This window comes from Cucumis sativus, chromosome 7 (assembly GCF_000004075.3).
Source record: "Cucumis sativus cultivar 9930 chromosome 7, Cucumber_9930_V3, whole genome shotgun sequence".
Taxonomy (NCBI): Eukaryota; Viridiplantae; Streptophyta; class Magnoliopsida; order Cucurbitales; family Cucurbitaceae; genus Cucumis; species Cucumis sativus.
Window position 1 is genome coordinate 6,491,194 of NC_026661.2, and position 9,693 is coordinate 6,500,886.

General features: G+C 33.5%; 2 long non-coding RNA genes across 5 annotated transcripts; one reads left to right on the forward strand and one right to left on the reverse strand.

The window, feature by feature from the left end:
- Positions 1–2,987: 2,987 nt before the first annotated feature.
- On the reverse strand, positions 2,988–4,670 carry LOC116405022. Of its 4 annotated transcripts, none has more exons than XR_004218079.1 (6): positions 4,582–4,670; positions 4,322–4,384; positions 3,733–3,893; positions 3,586–3,653; positions 3,412–3,484; positions 2,988–3,157 (listed from the first exon to the last, which is right to left on the reverse strand). It is a non-coding gene; the product is annotated as an uncharacterized LOC116405022 (long non-coding RNA). The 4 variants fall into 4 exon arrangements; XR_004218080.1 differs by adding an exon at positions 3,263–3,338 and having other exon boundaries at positions 3,586–3,893; XR_004218078.1 differs by having other exon boundaries at positions 3,586–3,893.
- Positions 4,671–7,036: 2,366 nt separating this feature from the next.
- Positions 7,037–8,122, forward strand: LOC116405233. Its single transcript, XR_004218402.1, has 3 exons — positions 7,037–7,169; positions 7,824–7,893; positions 7,975–8,122. It is a non-coding gene; the product is annotated as an uncharacterized LOC116405233 (long non-coding RNA).
- Positions 8,123–9,693: the final 1,571 nt, after the last annotated feature.

Genomic DNA, 9,693 nt, shown 5'->3' on the forward strand with positions numbered 1-9,693 from the left:
TAAACTGAGAAAGGGAGGTTTCATTTGCAAAACTTCTGCACAGTTCATAGTCCATTTCGCATTCTCCAAAGCGTGATATTCACTCTTCTAGGGCTTTCTGTCTTCCAAATTGTCGAGTACTTTGTTTTCAAGACTGTGTTAGAACATGTTTGGCTGATTAATAAATTAGTAGAACACACTATTTGGTGTTCTATCATTTTGGTATCGGAGAAATCGAATCTGTGAAGTTCTATATCATGGCTCAAAAGCGAATTGAGGAAAAGTTGGAAATGGTAGATCAAGAAATATCCGGCATTCGAGCAGAATTACATGATCTGCCAACAATCAAGGAAAACGTGTCATCTTTGGCGAAGAGTATTGAGAGGTTAGGAGTACAGGCTGAGAAGCAACAACAGCAACCAGAAACACTGTTGAAATATATTGAAGGAATGATCAAAGGGAAGACAACGATGGAAGAAGTACTAGAAGGATCATCAAGTGAGTTGACAGCATGGTTGATGTCAGTGATTGGACGATGATGGGAGGAAAATATGAGGAAAAACATACCAAGTTGGAGGGTGAAGATTCTGCGGGCGACCGAAGCAAATTTAAAAAAATTGAAATGCCAGTTTTTGTGGGAAATGATCCTGATTCTTGGTTGTTTAGGGCTGAGAGATACTTTCAGATACACAAACTGAGTGAGTCAGAGAAAATGACTGTGTCCATTATTAGTTTTGATGGAGCAGCTTTGAATTGGTATAGATCTCATTATTAGTTTTGATGGAGCGAGATATATCCTATTAAAGTTGTCGTGTTACTTAATCGCATTATAACGCAAAGACATTCCTTTGCTCTTTCTTGCATACAAGTTAGTTCCCATTTCTATTTTGTCATCCATATTCCCTCTTATAGAATCTCTAAGCGTAGATATCTAGTGGTAGTTTGTTCTTGTATTTCTTTTATACCATTCGTTATTCTTTAATTCTTTTATACTGCCTAGATAATAAGTAATACCTAAAATTAATATCTTGAATCAATTCCTTATGTTCGACCCGGGATCACCCAAGTAAACCTACCATTTCACTTGCACTTGGACAAGTAGTAAGAAAACTTGTACTCAAGAGGACTTAGTTGCCACACGATATGAAGGTCTAGTGAGCAATTCACATGCAGTTAACATGCTTAGTGATATATCGCCTAGATTGAGTATAATTTTCATTCACCATTTACTAACACTAAGTCCTGATTGTTGAAGAGAAACAACACCTCAATAACCGGAGCGATCGACTTCTATCTTTAGTTATTCGATCTTGAACCTTAATTGCACCGAGAGATGGCCTGGGATGAAACAAATTTACATTTATTTTATTCAGTCTCGAGCATACATTGTCCTAAGATGCTACATTATGAAAGACTTCTGCCTTTAGTTATTCGATCTCAGGCCTTAATTGCACTGAAATGGCTCGGGATGAAAGAATTCTGTCTTTATTCTATTTAATCTTGGGCATACATTACATTGAGATGCTCCGAAATGAAATTTTTTTGCCTTTAGTTATTCGATCTCGACCTTAATTGCATCGAGATGACCCGTTATTAATAAATCACAAAGAAGATATAAATCGCAAGGACGTCTATGGAATTTGTGAAAAAATAATCTCGCATCATGGACTTTTCTTATTTTGTTATACGAACCATAAATATTTTGGATTTTTCTACATTTATGTAAATTACTCTTAAATTAATCTAATTAATATTTAATTGGAAATCACCGCCACTTGGATATAGGAATACGGGAGCATCCCACATTCTCTAAATAACACCCACATATGGAAGTTATTATCTTAATTTAAATTAATGATCACAAATAGCAAAAAAGTTAAAACTATTTACAAAATATAGCAAAAAATTGAAACTATTTACAAAAAGACTCAAATGTGCTATAGAGAATTTAATTATTATGCTAATTAGTTTCAATTTAATTAGTATATTTGAAAATTCCACTTAAATTTGATTAACACTAAAATAATTAGTTAATATATAATAATTATTTAAATCACATTTAATTAATATTTCATTTAAATCACATTTAAATGAATATCTCTCACATAACCAATAGTTTGAATTTAATTAAATAGAATTAAACTAAATTATTAATTAATTCTTCAATTATTTAATTTCTAAATTAAATATTTTATATTTGATTTAATATAGATTTGAATCATACTCATATATGAATTTCTCTCATAACCTATTGTTTGAATTTGTATCATATACGTATTAAATTTTAATCTATAGTTTTATTACAAATTTAATTCATATTAAATTAATATTTGAACTCATTCAAATATTTATTATTTCATAAATTAATTTTAAATCATATACAAAATTAAATTTATATAATAAAGTTCAATTAAAAGATAAATTTTATATTATAATATATCACCATACATTATACTAATTTTCAAAGTAAATATGAACATTTCAAATTACAGTCAATATGTAATAACCTTAATACCCTTTACATACTAGGAAGGGACCTAATAAATTTACATTTCAAAGTGAAATCAATTTATTTACTTTAGTTGTCGTATTATCCTTAAGAGCACCTCATGCCTCCACTTCAATAATCATTTTATCTCATTGCAACAATCACCCATATAAATATTGAATCAACATATGGTTCTGTACCTAATGATGAAAAACTTGGCACTGAGCCAAGTATCTCCCCCAATAATCGTAAAGTGATTCATCCTTTCCTTGTGTGATGCCATAGATTTTCTTCCTCACACTAGTAGCATAAAAGGTTGAAAAGAACTTTTCCAAATATTGTCTCTACATCTACTCCCATGAAATAATGCTCCCTGGTGACAAGTAATAGAGCTAATCTTTCACTTCTTCGTGTTACGAGAAGGGAAAAGCTCTCATGTTCGTCTCCTCAAGGGTTATAATGTGAGGACTCATAAACTACTACAAGCAGAAAACCTGAAAATTAAAGTATGTACAACAAGTAGTACTAGAATCTCGTAGCTTATATATTAAAACAATTAGTATTAGTACTAGTAACTTATAAACTACAAAAAAAAGTGTAAAAGCTTACACAAATCGGCTAACAAAGCTTGCATATTTTGTTCAAATCTCGTCAATCTCCTCTTGCGTATATGCACTTTTTTGTATTAAACTACGCAAAAAGAAAGGTATGGAAAGAATAAGTTTAGATAATTTATGTAATTTGTAACATATAAAAAGTGAAAGTAGAAACTTACAAGGCTAGTGATGGGAGTACTAGAATTATGCACGATTTCATGTATATACTTTTGGACATAATACCCACACCCAACCGAATCCAATTGACGAGGACACTGCATGCATATAAATTACATACAAATTATTCTTATGTTTCATTGAAAATAATTATGTGTCAATGCAAATTACCTTTATAGGTTTCCATTTCGGATTTGACCGATAATGTTGTAAATCATGCTTAGCTTGCCATGTTTTTAATCCTCTATACATTTGGAAACATTAGAATTAGAAGACAATGAAGTCAAATAAGAAGTAAATCATAAGTCACATTTATGACTCCATGGATGTCTTTGTTAACTTTACTTTGAAGAGAGTCCAAAACATAAACACAGTTCTCTCGAAGATCGATGACATGCAACATCCAATGAAAACTACAATAAACATCTTCAATGTGAGTATACATTTAACCTCAATGAAAAACATAATAATGTGTTAATCTTATTTATTTACCCAGTATTATACGGAATTAGAACTATTTGTTCCAAGGTAGCCGCTTCTAACTGGTTGGCAAAATTTCTGGATCGGAGATCACGATCCTTGATATGTGATGTTATTTTTGCTTGGTCATAACAAAAAACTTGCTTCCACAATCACATTCATCCCAAAGATATCTAAGTAAAAGCAACCTTAGTTAAAAAGGAACAAAATAACTATAGCTATAGTATTGGACATAAAGATGAGTAAAAGATGTTTACTTACGTAATGTATGCTAGGATGCACATATAGCCTATTTCTACCATGCTGCAATAATGGAGCAAGTCCTAACGAGCTAAATAAATGAATTTGTTTTTACCGAATATTAGCTCGTTCATTAGGATGCGAACCATATCTACATCCTTCATATTGTTCACGACATGTCCATATAAGAGCTTAATGGTTCCATTAACATTTATGTAATTTGAAGAATACAGAACATCCTTTGGGGTTGAATGCTCCAAGCACAAACAAAATAATATCAAAACCTAAAATACAATCACAAATAAATATCAAAGCTTCAATAGCATATAAACAAGTCAACGAGGTCATTCAACAATATTACCTAATGCTTGATTTAAAGTCTCTATCTTGCCCTTCACTGGAATAGGTAAACTACAATCTCCTCCTGTGAGCAAGTCCACCAAGATTTTAACATTGGGACCACCATTGCTATCATCAAGTACGGTTGCTATTGCAACAATATTATTAATCGTTCCTATAGCCAATTTGCACGGTGTTTACTTTACAAGTATTAAAAGCATCATTAAGAACAATTTATCCTATAAACATTAAAATTTTAAAAGTGACAACAAAGTTAATTACCTTCACTTCTTCGTTCATAGGTGTGTTGCCCAAATCCTCATCGGCATAGAGATCTATGTTAACACTTCTGATGGACGATCTCAAGTGATTATGACTCTTCTTGTAACTTTTGCTTTTTGATTCATCTTCTACAACTTGAGAACTTGCAATTTTCTCTTTCCCTTTCACTGTCTTGAAATATAGTGATTGAGAGACAAAACCATCCATGCCACGTACACGTCCACCATGCTCCTTAGAGCCCAATGACTCAGTCAATATGTCCTCATCTCTATGTGTGTTTCAGCTAATGCATCCCACAGAACAATACAAGTATTCATCATTAACTAAGTTAACAAAAGATTAAATATTGTATATAAGTAAATCGCAAGCAAACTTACGATTCGAGAGACACAATCTTGAGTAGCATCATCAAAATAATCATTGTTTTTTCCTTTTCTTGCACACGCACACGAACACACCCACACACACACACGTGCACACACACGAACACACGCAAGAACGCATGCACACATCCACAGACACATGCACGCAAACACGCACGTCCACCCATACGGGCACATGCGCACTCACACACACGCACACCCACCTACACGGGCACATGCGCGTACAAGCACATGCACGCGCACAAATGCGCATGCACACACGCGCGCGTACATGCACATGCACACACACGAACACATACGCACACACACACACGTGCACACACATGCACTCGCACACACACACCCACCCACAGGCACATGCGCACTTGCACACACGCATCGACACACATGCACGCACGCGCACCCACACGGGCGTATGTGCACTCATACACACACAAGCACATACACCCACCCACATTGGCACACGTGCACTCGCACACGCACATGCATACACCCACACACAACCACGCCCATGCGCATGCACGCACACGAACACACGCATGAACGCACACACACATCCAGACACGCACGCGCACACACACACACATACATGTACGAACATACGCACACCCACCCACACAAACATATGCGCACTTGCACACATGCACACACACACACCACACAACATGCACGCACGCGCACATGCACACTCATCCACACGGACACATACGCACTAACACACACGAGCACACACACACCCACACACACATGCGCACTTTCACACGCACACACAAGCACACGCACCGCACACGCATACGTACACACCCACATACATGCGCACATGTGCATGCCACACACACGCATGAACGCACCACACATCTACACACACACACGCACGCGCACACACAATCACCCACACGGGCACATGTGCACTTGCACACACCCACCGACACACATGCACGCACGCGCACATGCAGATCCACACACACGGACACATGTGCAGTCACACACACGCACGCACACACACCCATATGGGCACACGCACACTCTCACACGCACACACAAGCACACGCACACACACAAGCACATGCGCATGCACACACACGAACACACGCATGAACGCACGCACACATTCACACATGCACACACACATCTACACACACATGCACACACGCACACACGCACACACACATACGCACACGCACATCAACCCACACGGGCAAACGCGCACTCGCACATATGCACACACACACGCACACACGTACATATGCACAAAGATGTGAAAATGAATTAAATTTAAAAAACAATTACATTAATTGTGTTTAGAATGACTTTTAAACTATATTCATTTAACTTAATAACATTAATTAAATTATAATTTCTATTAATATTGATTTAAGAGTGTCATTAGTGTAATTATATCAATATAATGCGGTCTTATCCAATTTTACCAACAAAAAACAAGTCAAATATGGACTAAAATCCACACTCTTTGTCATAAGAGATATAATAACGTTTTTATGGGTCATTTTAAAAAATGACAAAACAACTTTTTCTTTTGAATTTTAGCAAATAGCATTTTTTATCTGAAAAAGATACATCAACCCATAATAACACTACAACAAATCTGGGTTGTAGTGTCAGGTGAAAAAAATGAAAAATTATCTTTATTGTCGTTTTTGAAAAGGTGGATCAAACCGACATTAATGAAAGGGTTTAATGTCGTTTTTAAATCGACATTAATGATCAGCCAGTTTTATTTTTTTTAATTTTTTGTATTTTGTAAAAACTGACATTAATGACCCCCATTTTTAATTTCTTTTTAAAAAATTGTTAGGTTTTAAAAACTAAAATTTTCCTCTCTTTCTTACTTTTCTCTTTCTTACTTTCTTACTTTCTCTTTCTTACTCTACTCTTTCCCTATCAATTTTTCTTTCTCTCCAAGTTGGTTTCTAATTTTCTTCTCTTCTCAATCTGTGACCCTAGATCGCGAACGGCAACCAATCTTCATCGTGCTTCCGCCGCAAAAATCCTTGGGTTTCTTCATTTGATTGTTAACTTGTGACTGCTAGGTAGCATTATTGATTATTAATTGTCTTTATTTTTTCAAATGTGCAGCCTTATTCATACTATCTTTTGTTAGAAAAATGAAAGAAGAGAAGGCATAGAAATGAGCTTGGTAACTAGCATTCTTGTAGGTGGATTTGCCAAAATGGAAAATGTAGAGTAAGTAATTTTGGTATAGCTATTTGGAGTGTTATGTGAAGCACAATATCTTCATAATGTGATGCGTTTTGGTTTTCGATTGAGATCAATCTTGGTAATTAATTGTTTTGAATTGTGTTTTATTTTATCTTTTAGTAGTAAATGTTTTTGTTTTCTTTAGTTTAGTTTGAGTATTAGTCTGTTTTGATATATTTGTAGGTTGCATCTATTTATCCATATATTTATCTTTGATCAATACCTAGCTAGTGGAGTCTCTTCTTTTTATGGGCTTCCTTATATTCCATGTTCTTTTACTATATATTTGAGATTTTCACCTTCCATAAATGAAATAAATTAACTATTTTCATTTGAAAAGAAAAACGATCCAATAGGAGTTTGTAAGATTATTTATCATCTCCATTGTTTAACTTTCTCTATAAAAACAATGTTGCTATTGATGGGTAAATTTATACAATTAAGAGTAAGAAGCCTATAGACTAGCATTGCTAAATTGAACATTCAAAATTTGCTTTGAAGTAAGAGTCGAGGATGGTATAATTATTCTTTAGTTGTATTCCTCTTTTTCTTATAGATCTTTGAAGAACCAAATTAGGTTATTTTCTTCTTCTTAATGAGTTGTTTGATCAAAGCTTATTTTCTTCTTTATTTTTGCAGCACTTTTGGGTTGCCATTTCAATTGTCTTCTTTGTTGCTGCTACATTATTTACTCTACTGAAACTTTGTGGTAATTTTTAATTTTCCACATTTAGATTGCAGTCTGTTTAGTTTGATTTTAAATAATATGTACTAATTTTGCAAATTCTAGATTTAATCTTCCCCAGGTTGTAAAGTATATTTTGGTCTTAGATAGCCAGCCAAGCTAAGCTAAGTAGATGGAAGCAATTGTTGAAGTTGAAGATTGTGAAAGCGTTTAAGATTTCTTATTTAAGTCTTGTATTAGGATCTAGTTTCATGTATTATATAGAATGTATATACAAACGCAATATTAAGATTTCATTTTCTATATACAAATGTAAAAGAAAAATATTGTAGTTCCTAAAATAATATTAATTTTATTGATTTTGGTGTGAGAAAAAAATATTTATTTACACGTATCTAATGTCAGTTTATAAAAAATGAACAATAATGCAATAATTATATATTTTTTTTGTAAAAATAGATCCAAAAACAAGACTTTAATGTCGGTTTAAAAACGATATCAAAGGCAAACCGACACTAAAGGTCAACAATAGCACCATAAAAAATGTCGGTTTTAAACCAACATCAATGACCATACCGACATTACTGATGCATTTGATATCGTTTTTAAACCGACATCAAAGCAAAAACGACATTAAAGGCCTTTAATAACGCTAGCATAGATGTCAGTTCCGAACTGACACCAAAGATCATTAATGTCGTTCCGAACTGCACCAAAGATCATTAATGTCGATTTTAAACCGATCTTGAATGGCAAATTTCTTCTAGTGTAACCAAATTTATATAATTTGAGAATCAACATTTTAATAATTTTATTCAATCTTACTAACTTCAAAATAACCAAATTGAATTTGAATTTCAAAATAACAAAATTATAATTTAATAGTATTTGAGAATCTCAACGATAGATTTTGTATCAAAATAACCTTAATTGAATTTCAAAATTAAAAAATATCAACTTGTTCGATATCTTTATCTCAAAATAATATTAATGGCTTGAATATCAAGAAAACTAAATTATTATTTTAAAATTGAGAGAATCTCAACATTAAAAAATATCAACTTGTTCGCACACACGAACACACACCCACATGTAGGAACGCACACACACACACGCACGCACGCACACTCACACACACCCGCACACACACACATGGACAAACGCACGAACGCACGCATGTTGAATTTGAATTTTAAAATAACATAATTGAATTTGAATTTCAAAATAGCCAAATTGAATTTCAAAATAACAAAATTATTTTTTTTCAGAATTTCATAATCTCAATTATGTTATTGAATTTCAAAATTAAAATATATCAACTTGTTCACTATCTTTATCTCAAATAATATTAATGACTTGAATATCAAAATAATTAAATTATTATTTTAAAATTGAAAGAAACTCAACATTAAGAAATATCAACTTGTTCGTATACAAGCACACGCGCACACGAGCACACACAACACACACACACGTGCACATGCGCACACATGGACACACGCACAAACACACGCGCATACACATGCACACGCTAGCGTACACGCACACTCACCCACACGCACACGCGCACGCACACATATGCACAAAGATGTGTAAATGAATTAAGATTAAAAAACAATTACAATAATTATGTTTAGGAGTAAAAATCATGTTCATTTGACTTAAAAACATTAATTAAATTATAATTTCTATCAATATTGGTTTAAGAGTGTCATTATTTCAATATAATGCGGTTTTATGCAATTTTACCAACAAAAAATGGAAGTCGAATAAGAGATATAACAACTTTTCTATGAGTTATTTTAAAAAATGGAAAAACTATTT